Source organism: Haemaphysalis longicornis, unplaced genomic scaffold, assembly GCF_048455015.1.
Source record: "Haemaphysalis longicornis isolate Haplotype H1 unplaced genomic scaffold, Haemaphysalis longicornis Haplotype H1 scaffold_9, whole genome shotgun sequence".
Lineage (NCBI taxonomy): Eukaryota > Metazoa > Arthropoda > Arachnida > Ixodida > Ixodidae > Haemaphysalis > Haemaphysalis longicornis.
Window position 1 is genome coordinate 73,712,615 of NW_027526460.1, and position 19,646 is coordinate 73,732,260.

General features: G+C 47.9%; 1 long non-coding RNA gene across 7 annotated transcripts in view; it reads right to left on the reverse strand.

Annotated features, from left to right (window-relative positions):
• The window catches only part of LOC144152387 (uncharacterized), a 408,790-nt gene that overhangs the window by 304,641 nt on the left and 84,503 nt on the right, over window positions 1-19,646 (reverse strand). The window contains exon 1 of one of the 7 annotated variants that reach the window (XR_013319160.1): window positions 2,257-2,364. The exons of the other annotated variants lie outside the window; for them this stretch is intronic. This is a non-coding gene — a long non-coding RNA (uncharacterized LOC144152387). Of the gene's footprint in view, window positions 1-2,256; window positions 2,365-19,646 lie in introns of those variants that run through there. 7 annotated transcript variants of the gene reach the window in all.

Consider the following 19,646-nt stretch of genomic DNA (forward strand, 5'->3'; position numbering starts at 1 on the left):
TATCAGGCGTAGGCCTTCCGTGAAATTGCGCTCGGTTAACCCGACCTCTCATTCCATCACCAACATTTCCATCTTTGCTTTTTTCCGTGAAATTTGTTGCCGTAACATTCTCTTGCCTGAAACACATTTATTGTCCTCCCATCCTATGTTTTATCGACCGCTTCCGATCAACTTGAAGTTGGAATAATATTATACCGCACTACGACTTCTTTTTCAGCCAGTTCTGCCTGCGGCATCGTACGAATGGAACCAGTTTTTCGGACCAATCGCTGCCAGTATAGGAACCCAACAGTTTCGAGCAACATTAGTTCCATGTGTTTTTCTTGTGATCATCTAAACCTGTCACGTCAACTTTGCCGCACTTGTTGTATTTTTGTTCATCACTTAGCGCGCACTCCCATCTGTACCGTAGTCTTGAAGGAAAAATAAATGGTTTATAAAACTAAGGCTTCACTGCGCTGCTGTCACTGCAGAGACACTTACGTCCGAGCGAGCGAGTAATGCTTCTAGCAACAAAGCCGGTAAGTCGACATGCTAACGGCACTAAATATCGTATTTGCACGATTATAGCGCGCACATTTTTTTTTAAATGAAAGTAGCCGTTGAGAAATAAATACCTGCGCGTTACAATCGGATTCGAAGCTTAAAAACCTCAACACTTAGACCCCTAACTCGAAACTGAAACGAGGCAGCTGAATTAAAGTTCGCCTGCCACATTGCCATCGATATCAGCAATTCGTGTGCCGAATTTTTCTCAATTAAATGCTTTGTGAATTTTTGAGGCATCTGTTTAAGCCAATATTGCATGCGTGAAGTAGAATCAGCTCTACGTTAACTTGGTTGTTTCCGGTTGTTTAATTATACTGTGCGTAATAATGGGGGGTGCATTAGAATCGTGCAAATACGTACTGTTCCTCGTGCGGACAGTTTTAGACGAAAAACAGTCTAATAAGCTGAGTAATTTGCCATGCATCCGCTCTTTTAGGGAGATAAAGCGGTGTCTACGTATTATCTTTGAACCGGTCATGGCCTCGAAAAGTACGCCGGCCTTATAAGCTTATAATCGTTTTAGGGTGCCGAAGAAAACGAGAGCAGACTATGAGACAGCTGCTCTTCTTTATACTCGTACTGATTAGAAACACTCTTAAGAAGCGAATAAACTTTTCCGTCCGCAGGAGGCACTCGCAAGTTGTCGCGTGACCCACTACAGGTAGGGCCCCAGCGCAGATTAGAATTGGGCCTTCATGGAACGCGCCCATATGTCTGCGTGCGTTATGCTTCGGTAAAACCCGGCGCCAGCCAGGCTTCGCTCGCTATACCACCCGTCTGTGATAGATAAGCTGCATTAGGAAAAGTTATCGCCTGACCCCCGCTGTCCCACCTGTTAGTAGTCGCTATCGACGCATTAGGGGGCATGCGGTGTGAGCCGAGTAGATTTTCGACTCTGTCTCATACGTTCTGTGCACTGCTGTCGATGCTTAAAAGCTATGAGAACGATCTAAGCCAGAAAAGCGCACGATGTAAGGAAGCCCAGCATTACAGCTGGACATTTCCTTGACCGCCTCGACCCCGCCAGTTTTGCGACATCGGGTGACGCTGCAACGCGTTGGCGGGGAAGATATCGACAGACCCGTCGCGGTGGCTCAGTGGCTAAGGCGTTGCGCTGCTGAGCACGAGGACGCGGGTTGGATTCCCGGTCGCAGCGGCCGCTTTTCTGGTGGAGACGAAAAGCAAGAGCGCCCGTGTGTACGAGATTTCAGCGCACGTTAAACAACCCCAGGTGGTCAAAATTAATCCAGAGCCCTTCAGTACGCCGCGCCTCATCGCTTGCGTTGCGACGGCGCGTTGAACCCTATAATCAGTCAATCAAAGATATCGACAGTCAACAACGCCTCACTCGCCGCCCAGCGACTACCAAATCAGCAAACATTCAATAACTATTTTACGCCATTCGGCTAGACCACCATATCATGTCTTTCAAGGTGGTCTGATGAAAAGGAAAACATAACATCATGCTGCTTCTGCGGATGTTATTTGTTGCAGTAAGGATTCCTCAGTGACTGTATGACCCTGAGAAATGCTTGAGATTCCCAGTAACATAACTTTGGTTTTAGTGAGCCCGCGTCAACTTATTGGATAACTGGGCTAACCATAAGGTGGAATGAAGGGCTGCTTAATTAGGCGAAACCATAGTGATACAAATCAAGTCCTTATCAAATTTCATTTTTACATGCCTACTTGCAGGAAAGTTGGCACCTGGTAGAGAGAGACTAGGTAATGGCAGGACGTGCAGAGAGCGAGCCGTTCGGACGTAAGGTTGGTTCTTCTTCAGCATCCGTTTGGCGTGTGGTGTATGGTGTCAAGGTAAAAAAAAAAAGAAAAACGTCTAGTCTCCTCCGGATGCCATTTCTTACGAACTTCTGCTTGAATAAAAACAAAATGCTTGCCAATCATGTATCCCGACAAGTGCCAGTCTCCTTCTATTGTAAATGCGAATTGAATTTTTCCTTGATTTCTTTCTCAGTGTTCTAAACCATACATATCATGCGTGCCAGCTCACCCCTCATAAACTTTTTTTTTCTTCCACCCTAGTGTTCCACATACCGATTCGTTTGTCCCGCTCTGAAACCTTTATTAATGTACTGTGTATATACACCCTTTGTTCAAGAATCCCCACGACGGATTGGCAGTATGTTTAAGTAAATAAACAAGTCCTTAAATGCGCGAAGTTTTCTGAACCTGACCCTTCCGTTGTTTCACCCGGTCGGCCAGGTCTCTACTAGTAGGCGAAGACGAAGGAGAGAGCGGGAGACCAGGTGCGTTCACCAACAAAAGTGGCCAATCCAACGGATGAATGGCTGAATGACAGCCTCTCTCATAGCAAGCCTCATCGCACGCATTCCTTTATTTGACGTCAAGTGGTACAACAAACAATGGTAGCGCCTTACGACCCCGTAAGACGAAAGGCCAAGGAAGCTTTGTCCTTCGGCTTCGGGACCACAAAGGATGCATGCCGAATGACGACGTAGAGGTTTCTGTACAGCAATTTCACCAACAATAATTAGAAAACTTATCTTCCTAAATTACGTTAAAACGATACACTCTATATTCACAGTCAGAACGGCAGCAGGAGGAAGGCGCTTTAAAAAAAGCGTTTTACGGTACAACTTTCGTCCATTAGCCTCTGAGCCCGCACTTTCTCAACGACTCTGCACTGCGCCGAACTAGAGAACGCTGTCCGGAGCAGGTCTGCGTATCAGAGACGACAAATTGCGTGCCCGGCACGCCATATGGCACACAAGGGCTTCACCGACGAAGAAGACCCCGAGGCGGGATGATTGCCCTATACGACGGAGTGAGAGCACACGCCAGCAGAGGCAGCGCCGCCGTTCGCACGCCGGCAGGAGATCCGCGATAATGACAAGCTGTAGCACGCGACCTTAGAGGACCACCAACGAATCGAGCGTCGCGCCGCCGCCGCCAAATGCATCGCTGGAATTCTAGCCGGGGAAGACGTCGTCCGCGCGGTCGTTGGCGGCCCTGCGTCGCCGGACCTATGCCTACTCTGGCGACGCCGCGAAGATCAGGCAACTTGTATGCTACAGCAGCACGAGATTGTCGGTGACCGCGTATAGTGCGCTCCTGCTAAAAACAAGGCCGTCGTTGTTGGATGTGGGGAGGCGTGCGAAGGGAACGTTTTTCGCGAGAAGAATAAAGCTCGCTCTGTTTATGTTATCTCTGTCTGCCGGAGTGGCGATTTCGCGCCCCACGAGAGATGCACCTCTTGCAGTTCCTTTTTTGTTTAGACAGAAGGATAAAGCGTCTCATTTTTGCATATAAAAACTTTTTCTGGCCAAGGTCAGCTCGAGACTGAGTCGTTAAGTACACCACATCTTCAACTGCGTCCCCATTCTTCAGGACTTATCTTCGATCGGCCCCGCAAAGTTTTCTCTGGCATATTCTCACGCATAGAAGTACGAAGTAATGCTCTTGTTGAAATTTATGTCTTTCGGAGGGAACTTTAACCCCGAAATAAACAAGAAGAAAACACCAATGGCGAAGAAGCAGTAAATGAAGTGGCATGCGAGCTTCGGTGAATCGAATGCCACGGCGCTTGCTTTGCATGCATTTATCTAAGAACGCTCTTTTTTCTAAAAAAACATCCAATAAGACGGAAAAGATTGTCGATAGAACAAGAAGAGTCGAGTTGGGGACGACAGGGTGACACCTTTTCTGAAATTCGAAGCAGCGCGAAACGACAGGACAAGGAAACGACGGGACAAGGCGCTGACAAGGCGACGATAAGGCTTGTCCCGTCGTTTCGCGCTGTTTCGAATTTCAGTATGCACCACCAACTAGCCCAAACCACCGTTCTAACGCAGTTCATGACACCTTTTCCCCGCGTCAGCCAGCTCGACCTTCCAGAACACTCTGCCCAGCGTCCGTGGCGCGATGTCTCGCGTGATCTTCAACTCGCCAGTTTACGTGCGTTCCAGCCGGAAGGGGGTAGCACCGACGTCGAGTTCGGGCGACAGATGCCGAGTTGGCAAAGCCGGTTGCCGCGGGTTCTAGCGCGTGCTAACGCTGCCCACTTTGGGAAAGATGTGAAAAAGCCTGCGGACAGAACGAACTGGGCCTGCCGATCATGGAGAACTTTCAGCGGCCAGTTCGGAAATCCTTGTAACGTGCAAACTCCGGGTCTCCGACAAAGAGAGAGGGGCCGCCAGCTCTGCTGTTTCGCCAGCCTTGCCCCACCAGTGTAAGCTGCGCCATTTTTTTTTTTTTAAGCAAAGCTTTACTACTTTCGTCCAGCGATTTCGAGAGGATGCGCAAATGACCTTTTGACCAGAGGCGACACACCCCTCGAGGCGCATCGCGTGGTTCGCCGGGCCCGCTGTTGGCGCCTGCGGGCGCCGACAGGGGTCACCCCCACCGCTGCGGCCGAGGCAGCCAACCACCCCCGCAGCCTCCCAAACATGCGGCGCTGGGTCGTTTCGAGCAACGTGACTCGTCTCGCGCCCGGCGAAGAGGAACGGTGCGTTCGCCATGAATGAACGCGGCGTTCGCTCCGGCGAACGCCGCGTTTTCCCGGCCTCCTTCTCTGAGTGCTGCACGGAACCGAACGGCTTTGAGACTGTGGTCAGCAATGCAGCTAAATCAAAGGTGAACGAAGCGAAACCAACACCCAACCAGACTGAGCCAAGCTTTTGCTTTGCATATCCATGGTTAGCGGAGCTAAGCCACAGCCATTTTTTCTTTGCACGAAATCCCCGTCAAGACTCAATGTTTCCATTCAAATAGTACGCTGGGCCTCGTCGCTTGCAGGATTAGCAGCGATGATCGATTTTTAAGGAGGCTCGCGACAAAGCGAACCTACGGACATTTCCTTGTGGCCATAGGTTTAGCCTCACAAATATGATCTGCATTTATATGAATAACTCCAGTTATTGACGAACTTCCTGGGGACAAACTTTTTCAATGAATTCGCGACTGAGTCGGTAGTATGGAAACTGGCTGTTCAGACAACACACAAGCCATTTGTTCTCCAAGTTAACCTATTTTTATGTACTGTTGTCTGAATACTAACAGCTTGCGTTAGTGGAAAGCTGATCGAAATAATTTCTCATATTTTGCGCGCTAAATAAGAGTCAGCACGCTTTTTTTCCCTTTATAAACTTCCATCTGTGTTTTGTTTAGCAGCACTTGCGCGCATAGCGGGCGTCACCGGTACGTTGCTATTCAAGGAGCAAGTACACTCAGAGGCTTGCCCTAATTTTTGCCAATACAACGTGTACTTTTCATGGGGGCAATCAGCTCATAATTTGACGAAAAAAAACTAATTACAAAAAAAAACAGGACACGCCGCTGTCCTGACATCTGTATTTTGTCAAAGTTCGAGTTGCTTTCTACCAAGAGTTGTACCAACTAGCACGGATTATTGCCATTGTAGGGCATGTTTCATTACGGGATGATACAAGCGACGTTAATGTGGGGATGCCTAATGCCCTCCGCATAGCCGTAAGTGTGTCGTCTGGTACAATCATCGCCGGGAAGAAGGCTCAGCAGGTTGCTTAAATTGAATTTGAAGTCTGGACGAATATTGCACCGCACAAAAACAGTACTTGATTGATTATGAGGTGAACGCTCCGACGCTTCGCAGACAATGAGGCGCGCCGTAGTGGAGGGCTCCGGATTAATTTTGACCACCCTGGCATCTCTAAAGTGCGCCAAAATCTTAAACACACAGGTCCAAGCAGTGCTAATTCACAGCTGATTTTTTAAAAAGTCTGTTCAAACCTTACAATCTTAAAAAAAATGCTGGTAAAAAATTAGCAACGGGCTGTATTTACTAACTCCTTACGAACTTTACTACCCCCAGAACAGTACGTAGGTCCTGCCACTAAGTATGCAGCCTAAATGCTATCTACTAGTCTAGACCGTGTACTTAGTAAATGCTGCTTGTTTGATACTAATATCCACTGAAATTAACAAAATTCTATGAGTTATTGAACACAATAACTGCGGCCCCTTTCTCACTCCAAATCACGATTAAAATGTTTTTGCAATCCACATGCTGACTTGTATAGGCTCACATTAAAATGAGTAATTATAAAATTATCGCTAAAATACTTGACTTTCACGGCAGACCCACTGACCATCAGAGAACGTTCCGCTGCTGGCTATAAAAGCAAAAAGAGCAAGTGCATTTGTAAGGTAACAAAGTTACACTCGCCCTCCTCGTGCATCCAGTTGGTTTTATTGCTCAGTTTATCTCTTTTCTAAGTGAGATATGTGCGTGTTGAATGTGTCTCTATGTCATGCTGCGCGATCGGCCGATCCACATTGTTTATTGTTGTTGTTTATTGTTGTTTATTGGGTGGTGCCCACCAACAGCACTAGGCCTTCTTGGGTGGTGCACACAGAAAGGACAGGGCGACACACAGATAAACAAACGGTAAAACATGGAGACTGGTTATGAAGTGCAGGGATCACAAAGTACATAGTACCACCGCACACGCGCGTGCTCGCAGGCACGCACACGCACTCACACACACGTAAGCTCGCACGCACGCATGCGCGCGCACGCATGCGCGCGCACGCACGCACGCACGCGCACGCGCACGCGCACACACGCACACGCGCACACACACACACACACACACACACACACACACACACACACACACACACACACACACACACACACACACACACACACACACACACACACACACACACACACACACACACACACACACACACACACACACACACACACACACACACACACACACACACACACACACACACACACACACACACACACACACACACACACACACACACACACACACACACACACACACACACACACACACACACACACACACACACACACACACACACACACACACACACACACACACACACACACACACACACACACACACACACACACACACACACACACACACACACACACACACACACACACACACACACACACACACACACACACACACACACACACACACACACACACACACACACACACACACACACACACACACACACACACACACACACACACACACACACACACACACACACACACACACACACACACACACACACACACACACACACACACACACACACACACACACACACACACACACACACACACACACACACACACACACACACACACACACACACACACACACACACACACACACACACACACACACACACACACACACACACACACACACACACACACACACACACACACACACACACACACACACACACACACACACACACACACACACACACACACACACACACACACACACACACACACACACACACACACACACACACACACACACACACACACACACACACACACACACACACACACACACACACACACACACACACACACACACACACACACACACACACACACACACACACACACACACACACACACACACACACACACACACACACACACACACACACACACACACACACACACACACACACACACACACACACACACACACACACACACACACACACACACACACACACACACACACACACACACACACACACACACACACACACACACACACACACACACACACACACACACACACACACACACACACACACACACACACACACACACACACACACACACACACACACACACACACACACACACACACACACACACACACACACACACACACACACACACACACACACACACACACACACACACACACACACACACACACACACACACACACACACACACAATTTATACATTTAAGGAATTAAGATTACAGTCAGGTACATTAGCACGCGCTGAGACAGGGCTTGTGACAAGGTATACTACAAAGTACATTGGCATACACGCAAGTTCAGTACAATCCACCTTCGTAACTTACTGGGGAACATGGATACTGGTAATAAGTACATATAAAGCAAAATTTATATGTATGCACGGCACATACGCTCGTGAGTGCAAACAAAACATACATACACGCATGTCCACGCGGGTGCATGTGAAGGTGAACAAGTGCAGGCAATGCGCACGTGCATGCATGCACACACACGTGCGGACACACATATATAGGTACACGGGAGTATGTGTACGGCAAACGGTGCAAGTGTAGAAAATGGGAAGAGAACGGAAAACACGAACACGAGATAACTTCTATACCATAATGAATGGGCAACAGCGGCCTCAAATGCATGCATTTTTCAGGGCGCGTTTAAAAGAGTTAACATTGCCCGAAAAGACGTCCAAAGATGCACGAAAGTCATCATTGTACACACGTTGCACACGGCACACTGGAGACAGCATCTCTGAGGTGGTCACATCAAAGCAAAGGTGGGCGCGGAGAGCTCGAATTGGTGCCCTTAGCCGAACAGAGCTCACTAATTTCGGGCTGTCGAATCTGGAGTGGATACACTTGAACAAAAACACTAAATCGCGGTTTGTGCGTCTAGATTGCAGTTCTTCGAGCTTCAGCCGCTTGATGACATCCTTGTAAGCGTATTTCTCGTGTAGGGTGTAGCGGCGAGAGAAGATGCGCGTGAACCTTTTCTGAACCCTTTCCAAGCGCAAAGACGACGACGCACTCATGCAGTTCCAGACTACCGATGCAAACTCCAGCTTTGGGAGTACAAGGGCTTTGTACAGAGCAAGGAAACACGAACTTCCTGAGAAGTCCCTTGTTGCACGAGAGATAGCGCCCAAAGTCCGAAGAGATGAGCGTGCGAGGTAGTTAACATGCGGTGTGAATCGTAGTTTCGAATCCATCAGAACGCCCAAATCACGTGTTTCGCTTACTCTTCTTATCGTCAGAGAGTCGAGGTGGTATGGGAAGGTTAAAGGAGAGGTTTTTCGAGTGTATGTAATTGTAACGGTCTTCGATGGATTCAAATCTAAGTAGTTAGTTTTGCACCAGAGGGAGATTGCTTGTACGTCGCGTTGAAGCTGGGCGCAGTCCGCCTGTGATCCCACTGCGCGATAGAGTTTCATGTCGTCTGCAAACTGCAATAGAGATGAATGCTTTATAATTAACTGCACATCATTCACAAATAAGTTAAACAATAAAGGACCGAGAATAGAGCCCTGGGGAACCCCGGACGGTACAGTGAAGCTGCGAGACTTAGCACCAGCGTACTGAACAAAGTTTGTTCTCTGTTTGAGGTAGGTTGCAAAGCACTCGCAGAAAGCAGGAGCCAAGCCATAAGCAGACAGTTTGCGAAGGAGCAAATCATGGTTTACGCGGTCGAAGGCCTTGCTGCAGTCGAAGTAGATGGCATCCATTTGTTGACGTGAAAGTATGTACTTGCTGGCGTCACTCAGAAAGCAGGCAAGGTTTGATTCGACGGACCGGGCAGGTATAAAACCGTGCTGATTACTATGAATGAGGGGCCGGATTTTGGACAAGAGATAACGGTGTACTACTTTTTCGAAAACTTTTGAGAAAGAACAAAGGAGAGATATTGGTCGATAGTTCCCAGGCACCGACGCATTTCCGGACTTATGGAGAGGAAAAACAACGCCAGGTTTCCAATTTGTCGGAAAGTGCCGCTCTTCAAGCGAGAGACACTCGTAGTTTTTACTAGGTTATGCATGGCCACTAAGCACCTAGTGGATACTGTGGCAAGTAGCTGGTCAGTGTCCGGTTAGTAAGTGCCACGACTTTTTTTATGTGTGCACCTTTCCAAGATTCATTAATGGGGGAATTCGTTAATTTGTCGCCTCCTAAAATGGCAACGCGAATGAAAGCAGCTGTCGCAGGGATTATCCGAGTAATCACGGGGGTTCAGTGCCCTGTGTGTTTTCAAGTGTAAGACGACGCTTCGACAACTCTTCAGATAATTAAAAAAAAAAAACCAATGCGACGATGATTAATAAAGATTCATACGCGCCAACAACTTATACACTTCTTGTCATCTAAGGCGTTACGTAAATGGATAACCAGGCAACCGTGCTGGATCGTTTAAGCACCCGCGGACAAGAGCAACTCATTTTAGCAACGCTATGACGCAAGATAGAGGGATCAAACGGAGAACACGTGCGCTTCAAGCATGCGTTCATTACTCACTGACACGATCATTTAGGAGCGCCATATTTTAAGACACAATCTGGCCTGTTTCCAGTGAGCGCACGGGCGTAAAGGTTTTAGAGCACGGGGAGCATGTCGCGTTTGTGACGCACGACCGCTTAACGTGACGTTCAGGCGTTAAGACGCGAAGTTAAGAGCGCAGCAGCGTAAAAATTGAGAACTTGACTACATGACGAACCACACAAAGACACAACGACGAGATGTGGCGCTTTCGTTAGAAAATGCACTAAATTAATTTCTCATTAAATGTGCCTCACGGCGCTTCCAAACTTACGCATTCGTTACGCAACGGATGGAGTTGCATGTTTCCTGCTCACGCGTAAACTACACGCACTCCTTCGGCTTTTCCTGAACAGATGGGATCTCGTGCGTGTGAGAGGCAGCTGACGTTCTTAAGCACGCCTCGATGATAGTGAAGCCTTTTTTTTCAATAGTTTATGCACCAGAAGAAAATTTATTCAGGCGAACGACACTATTGTTCGAACGTGTTACGAACGGAAACCTTTAGGATGACATAATGCAAACTCGGGACAACAGGCGCAATCAGTTGCCCCCACCCTACCCTTCAAAAAAAAAAAAAAAAAAAGAAAAACAAAAAGAAAAAAAGCGACAATAAGATCGACTAACAAACGAACGCTTAATATAGCCGTAAGAGAGCAAAATTAACGCCCAGGGCTGCGTCGGCTCTTACAAGCCGTTCAACATAGGTGTTTTAGCGTTACATATGAGTGAAGTATTTCATAGCGTTGAGAGACTGGCCGGCAGAAAAAAAAAAAAAAATCTGCCGCGTATTTGCTCCTTTCGTTGCAAATGTCAACGAAAGTCTGTCGTCTTTCGTCGACATTTGCCAATTAAAGGCTTCCTTTCGCTTTTCCACTCACCCGTCATGCTGTTCCGCTCCCGTCTCGCTCGCTCCTTCCAAGGCAAACACGCTAGAGGTTTTCTCAAGTCAATCCCTCCCCATTCCTTTCGCCCGTCGTGACCAGTGGTCATCCTTTTCTATTAAAGGTTATCTCTCTCTCTCCCTCTCAAGTCAATTTGAATTTACAGCGTTCCACTGCACCAGGCCGCGTGCCTCGATGCCAGCGCTGCCGTACGGCGGAGACGCGCATGAATGGGGGTGCCCTACTTGAACGTTTATAGAACAACGTTGCCCTTCTCTACGTGCGTTCCAAGCGGATTGCGGAACCTATCTAGTGGAACCTTTGGTAACTTTTTCCGTTTGATTCCTTAAAATGCCTCCAGTAGCTACAGTGGCGCGGACAACAGCAGGCGACGGGGTGAATTTTTTGTGTGTGCAGTGGATATAGAATTTGCTAACGCAAAAATCAAGCATTCGTGAATTTTTTTATAAAAGAGCACTGGAAATATCATTTGCGTATTGATTTTCTGCCTTATATTTGCGTAATGTCTTGTTCTTGTTCAACAATGTTGACAAGTATGAACATTGCCACCGGACTTAGACGCTTAGACTTGGCTGTGGGTATATAAACCTATTGTGCAGGTTCCGTTTCACTTTGGCCGGGTGGCTGAATCGAGTCAGGGACAGAAAGGCAGACCAAAATGTCTGCGTTTAAGCAGCCCAAGGAAGACTATTGTCCTTAAAAAGATATACTGACAGGAATACGCATGTCCCGGGAGCCCGACTTTGATTTCTCCCACATCCGGAAATGTATTCAAACAGAAAAAAATTCTCGGGGCACATAAGAAAGCCTGATTACTCTTATTAAAGGATTCTTTACGGCTACATTTGCGGCTCTTTCTTCGCTTTCGCTTCTCAGTCTTGTGGCCGTAATCAATTCAAAAACCCAACTAGGAACGCACGCCGCAGCTTCCCCATACAAATAATTGTGCGTGCCTCGGGTGCCCTGTTCTACTCCCGCAACGTCACGTTACCATGTCACGCGGCGTGCACCATTATAGCTTTTGTTCTACGATAGTTAACGTGCGGATGTAGCCCGGTGGTAACGCGCGTGGCTCTATACTCTCGATACCCGCGTTCAAATCCAACACGAAATTAAAAGTGTTTTTGTATATACTCCTTAAATCAGAGGCATGTACTGTGCCGGAAACCAACGACGACGACGTTTTTTCGCCATAAAAACTTCGAGCAATGGTTTCAGGGTTTTACGCACAAAAGTTTCACCAGTCCTAGGAGGTGCGCCGTAATTCCCTTTCTGTAACACAATTAAGCAGAGGGCGCACGGTAAAACAGTATGAATGTTCGGAATTAAATTTCTGGGCAACTGAAATCTAGCCCTCGAGCTACAATATCGCACATTTTTAGGTTTTGATACGCCCACTTGAAACAATCCTAAAACGCCTTTCATTAACGCGGGTATGTCGATGACCCATACGCCAACAAGTTTTCCACCGTTGATTTCAAATAGGTAAATCTTGCTCTTTTCACCTGCCTCGAAATAGCTCCCGACCTTTTCAGCTCCTTGTGGCCCTATGCTCCTTATGGCCCCTAGGCCTCACGGAAAAGAGAGTACATCGCCGTTCCGTCTACACATCCACAGAAGCTATGTTTGGAGTATTGGTGAAGGTCTTCTTCCGAGATTACTCTTCTCCAAGAATTCTGCATGGCGGAAGCCTCAAGTATCCCTTTCTGGCAAAATGGTCACCGCTGCAGAGAGTAAATAAAAAATAACAATTAGGTGTCCACAGTAGGAGCCTAGTGTGTAAATCCCTGTTGTATATCCGCACGCTGGCAGCAACGGAAGAAATGTTATAACACTGCGTGACACGTGACACGTGGAAGTGACGGCACGTAAGTGGATCAGAAAGCACCCCAGTTGCGCAGAACTATGATTCTAGGGAAGGTGTGACGTGGGCCTTTTTGCTTGCTGACGTAATCCGCGCCGTAATACGTAGAAACGAAAGCGAAGAAAGGGGCGCAAATACATTGAAACAGTAAAGAAGTATTTCACGAGAATCCCCAGGCTTTCAACTTCAAAGTACGTAAGTTGACTTAAGTGCACAGGTACTTATTTTATTAACCCGTCATACAGCTTACTCCCGGTTCTTCAAATTTTCGTTCCCAATTATTCTGCAATTCACCCAATTACTTCCAATTCTTCCCTAGTTCACCCAATTATTCCCGATTCTTTCCATTTTAGTTACGATATTATTCCCCAATTCTCCCTCCCAATTACTCCCGATTCTTCCCATTTTCGTTCCCCATTCTTCAGCCCGATTCTCCCAATTACTCCCGATTCTTCCCATTTTCGTTCCCCATTCTTGATCCCAATTCTTCCAATTACTCCCGATTCTTCCCACTTTCGTTCCAGATTGCTGAATATGCCCCTGCCATCTGGCTCGTTCTCTCCGGAGCATGCGTAAGATGGAGGGCACACTCTACATGGCGAAGCTGGGCCGCCCGTAGCCCAGTGCGGGGCCCTCTTGCTGCGTCAAGCGACCGCTTATGCGGAGCAATCTCGTGGGCCTCGTAATTAAGCTATGCAAACATTCACCCTCCGGGTGCGTCCCTGTCGCAGCGCCCCGTATTTGCCCACTTGTGTCAAGTGAGCGGGGCATCGGGGTTGGGACCGTCGTGCTTTGCATAATGAGGTGCACATTTACTCTCTTCCCGTCGCACACCTTGCGCCTGTAACATAACCGAAACGGGCAATGAAATTCAAATGTGGCCACAAGTACCTCGATGCGTAGAACAGAAACGTGCAACGTGCCGCTCATAATATGCATCCAGAATGAAGTTAGAACGCGTATATGGTCACCAAAACATGCCATTTGAAGTTGGCGCATATTTCCGGATGTCGCATGACATTCGAGGGGGATATAAGGGCCAAGCACGAATCTCCTTTGCTAGCAGAAAACAAGCCCCATTTTTATGTACGCGAAAATCAGGGCCTTGCAGAGACGCTGGAAACACAACTTGGTAATGAGTTGCCTTTACTGGCTAAAAGGTAAGAAGGAGGAATAAACATTTAATTGAGCAGTCAATGTTGTTGGGGACCTCCTTAGTCCAGGAAGCCCTGGGTCTTGGCAGCCTCCCTCGCCCGGTCTACCAGATGTTGGTGATTAAGGTTGGAGCTGGTCAAACGACCCTCGCACTGCTCAAATGAGGGATTGGGATTTAGGGCAAGGGATGGTGTGTGGTGGCACTCCCACACCATGTGGTAGAGAGTGCATGGCTTTATGCAGAATTTACAAGTGTATGTGTACAATGTCGGATGCATTGAGTGTAGTGATATGCCATGTGGAAATGTGTTACTTTGTAACTGTCTGTAGATGACCGTGTCTTCACGAGACATGTTGGGATGTGGAGGCGGAAAGGTTCTTCGTACCAAGCAGTAGTGGGCCAGGATGTCACTGTACCTTCTGGGGATTATTGCTCGTGTTGGGCTTATGGAAGGAATGGCTGACATCCCAGAAAAAGGCGCCCGGTGTGTATGAGCTCGGGCTGCGCCATGAGCCGCCTCATTCCCTTCCAATGATGAATGAGCCAGCGTCCATATATGATAAACATTTCGGGTAAATAAGGGCGGGCCGATAGAATTTTTTCTGCTGTTGATGAAATGCGTCCGATTTGGAAGTTTCGACAGGCTGTCTAAGAGCCTGATATGATAGTGACATGTTCTTTGCCAGTGGTAGCTGCAAGGGCAATGGCTGCTTCCTCGACGGTGTCGATGTCCTTGATAGGTATGGAAGCAGAAGCTAGCTCCAGTCCCTGATTATTGACTATGCTGATGGCGTGGGCTGATCGACTGGTGTATAGTGATGCGTCTGCGTACCTAATATGTCAGGTCGTTTCCCGTATGCATTTCGAAGAGCTTGAACTCTGGCCTTGCGTAGTGCTTTGTTGTGGAGCGGATGCATATTTCTTGGTACCGGGGCGACAGTGATGTTCTCTCTAACATAACACGTAGAGGAATGCGTTGTTTAGCGCTGTTGTCTTTCGGGACTTCGTAACCCAGTTTTTGTAGGGTGTGACTTCCCGACTTGGTGAGTTTTATTTGTCCCAATTGGCTAGTTTTGTGGGCTCCAGCCAATTCCTCCCAAGTGTTGTGCAGGCCTAATTGCCATAATTTGTCTGTAGAAGCAGTGAGGGGTAAACCGATAGAAAACTTGTAGGCTTTTCGGATAAAGATATTAAGCTTTTCTTTTTCGTTATTTTTTCAGGGCTAGATATGGCGTTCCACACGTAATTGTACTCGTTATTAATGCTTGCACAATTTTAATGGTGTCCTGTTCTTTGAGGCCATGTCGGAGATTTCTGATACGGCGTATGAGATGTAGAACTTGATGAATTGTGGTTTGCAGTTTATGGAGCGTTGCCATACCCGCTCCGTCTTGCTGTAGCGTAAGTCCTAGTAGGCTGAGAGTTTATACCTGTGGGATTGGAGCGTTGTTGATTTGAAGTTCTATATCAGGAATTGGCGCCGGGGGTCGACCTCTGGTTCGTTTTTTAAGGAGTAGTAATTCGGATTTTTCTGGAGAGCAGTACAGGCCATGTAGGCGAAGGTACTGTTCCGTGGTTTGAATCGCTGCTTGCAAGGCGTCTTGCTGCGTGCCGGCAGAAGCCGTGCATCAGGCAGTGAGCAGTCGCATTCCATGGTTTGGTTTCCTGCAGAATCTTCTGATGGATTTTCAGCGGCGTCCATAGCTTTGCCGTGGTGCAGGTACTGGAGTTGAGAGATGCCACAGCAGCAGTTGCAGCTGTCAGGCGGCAAGGGCCCGACCTTCGCGGTTAGGGTTAGCTGAACGCTCGGACTGGTCCGGGTTTTCTGTCACGGAGACAGTCTGTACTCATACAAGTAAAACTGATTAGCACTGTCCGACGCAGGGTCACTTCAGGGTCACACTGGTTGCCATTTTAGGGAGATATTCAACAAGGAACCGCAAAAGTAACATAAAATCATCAATAGCAGTGGAAACCGAAGTGCTGAGGTTTTTCGTCTTCGTCAGCTCCGGCTAAAAGGTAAGAAAATGAAAATTACGAGGGGACCTAAGCGCTCCATATGATGTATACTGAATGCGAAAGCATTAGTGACCAATCGCCAAAAGTGTCCTCAAAGTATTATTATCATCATCATCACCACCACCACCACCATCCCGCCTTTGCGTTTTTATTCTTTGTCCCTTTACTATCACTGAAAGCCTTAGCCGATCGCCTTTGTTAGGCATATGGCAATGTTTAACGTTACGTGGCCGTAACGCGGAGCCTGGCGACGTGCCTAGCGAAGTATAAATCACTGTATGTCGAGCTGCGCTTAGCGACTGACAGCCCCAGACCTCAAAGCGTAATGGTATGGTTAGGGTCAGGTCGGCTCTTACCCACTTTCGCACAGATTTCGCGCCTTTTGTACGGACAGAGTCATACGCTCACAGGATTCAGTGAATGCCGTATGATGGCGCTACTACAGACAGGTCCGAACATACGCCCAATCGCATCACCAAGCAAATGTGACATTTATCAGGAAGAAAGAGAGAGAGAGAAAACTGTATAATTTAAACAGCCCTATGGGCCGGGACGTCGTGCCACAGTCTCTTCATTGGGAGACGGCTGGTCCACGCACGTACCTCCTCACGTCACGTCCGTTCAAGAGTGGATACCGCTATCGAGCGGTGTGAAAGAGGCTTTAAGGACCATGCAGAAATTTGCTGGACGTACAGGTCTAGTGAAAACGCCCTAAATCAAGTGGTCCGCGTGCTGGGCGGCCACGCGTTGTAATTGAACCCCATCCGCCCGTTGGTTTATTTTCCCTCCTATTCCTCCCCTTCCACCGCAGGGGGCGTTCGACATCTCCCCTATGAATACATTCATTCATTCATTTTCGACTCACTGAGCCAACCAATGTTTTCGCATTTAAACCCCTTGGGCACTCCAAAGAGGCGGACTGTTGTGCACCTAAAACAAGCATAGTGCGCCTAGTACCAGTGCGCATCGGTATTTCTATGTTTACGTGTATTTTAGCATCTTTAATTATTTGCCCACCATTCTTGCAGCTGTAAAATAAGTATGCATTACATTTAGGCGCAAATAGCTAGTTCGGCAAGCCTAGAAGCCCTGCCTAATTTGCGTTTGCTTTTGCCGGGCTCAGCCAATCGCACAGCTGGGCATAAGGCATCACAGGTTCTGTTGCAAAAAATGAGCTAATGGGTCGCATGACCGTTCCCTTTTTTCCTAATTATATTGCTTATTTGAGCGAAGTGTGCGTTAAAAGTGGTGTCAGTAGGATTATAACGAGGCAATCTTTCGAATGAACCAAACTTGTCTTTTGTCTACACGGCCCCTTTAAGGCTCTCGTTTTAAAAACTCATAACAAGAGTACAAAGGGCACAGCAGGATAAAAGAAGGAGAGAAGAGAACCGGCGAACTTTGCTCCCCCCGCGCACTCGGTGCACGGTCGATTTGTGGCGTGAAAATAAGTGGAAGAAGGGACTTTGAAGTAAGGAGGGAAAAATCGACGCATTGCACCCCGCCGATGCGGTGACGGGAGGCGTCGCCTTCTCCGTGTGCACGATCGGAAGGGCTGTCGGCCTGTCGATGAATAATTCATGGCGAAAGAAGGAGCACGTGCGTATACCAAAGCACGGTGCACTTTGTGCCGCTGCCGCCATCAGCACCGGCAATGGTGCTTTGGATGAGCAACGCATCCCGTACTGCACGCCCCCGGTCCGGTCTTGAGGAGCACGTATTCGATGTGCAAGCTCCGTGGTTCGAAAGTGCGCTGTCGCGTGGCTCGTCAGTGTACGTCGGGTATGGAAGGTTCCTCAAAATTTAAATATCCCCCCGCCCCCATACACAGGCACGTGCCCTCCCGCACACGCACACACGAGTACACGCGTCTACACATACCCACATACCCACCCACACACCCACACACCCCCACACACACACGCCCACGCACACGCACGCACGCACACACATACACGCACGCGCACACGCACATGCACGCGCACACGCACGCACACTTTCGTGCTTGCTTTAATTTGGGAGTCCCTGATTGTTGTGAATGATTAGACAAAAAGTTCTTCGCGTAAATAACGCGCAAAAAAGATGCACGAACCTGGATATCACCAGAAGCAGCACATCATTACGAGACATATTTTAAAGACGATAATCTTTCTTGGGCTACTTAAAGCCAGAAATTTTGGTCTGTCTGTCTGTCTGTGACTCGATTCAGCCACCCGGCCAAAGTATAATAGACATTGCGCAATAGTCTTATATAGTCACAGCCAAATGTAAACGTCTAAGCCCGGTTTATATGTTCATACTTGTCAACTTTCTCGAACAAGAACAAGACATTACGCAAATATAAGACAGGAAATTAGTACACAAGGGATATTTACAGCGTTCCTTTATTTAAAAAATTCATGGATGCTTGGTTTTTCGATAGAAAATGATATTCTACATCTACTGCAGAAAACCGCCGCGTCCTGGCAGCATATGAAAAACCACGCGGCAGCAGCAACGAAAGGTTGCACTAGCTAGGTTCCACATTCTGCTTGGAACGCACGTGGACCACGGCAACGCGGTTCTATAAACCTTGTAGTCGGCCGCCTCCATTCACGCGCGTCTCCGCTGTACTATAGCGCTGGCATGGAGGAACCCAGCCTGTAGCAGTGGAACGCGGTAAATTCAAATCGCCTTGAGCAAACCTTTAGTGTGTTTACCTCGGGATGAGCGCGACGGTGCAGGAACAGCATGAGAGGTGAGCGAGAAAGCAAAGGGGGGGGGGGGGGGGGCACTTCCTTGGCAAATGTCTACAAAGACTATCGTCTTTTGACGACATTTGCTACGAAAAGAGCAGATACGCGGCCAATTTCTAGTATGCACACTCATTAATTCTCCTCATTCCCTTCGCAGTTTATTCTCTGTCTCTTGAAGAACTGCTGGGTCCTTCCGCTGTACTCTGCCTACAACAGTAAGGATGCGTGTAGCTGGTATCCAAAGCATAAACTAATGGCGGAATAGAACTAAGCTTGCTTCCGTTTCTGACCTGTTAAAAGCAA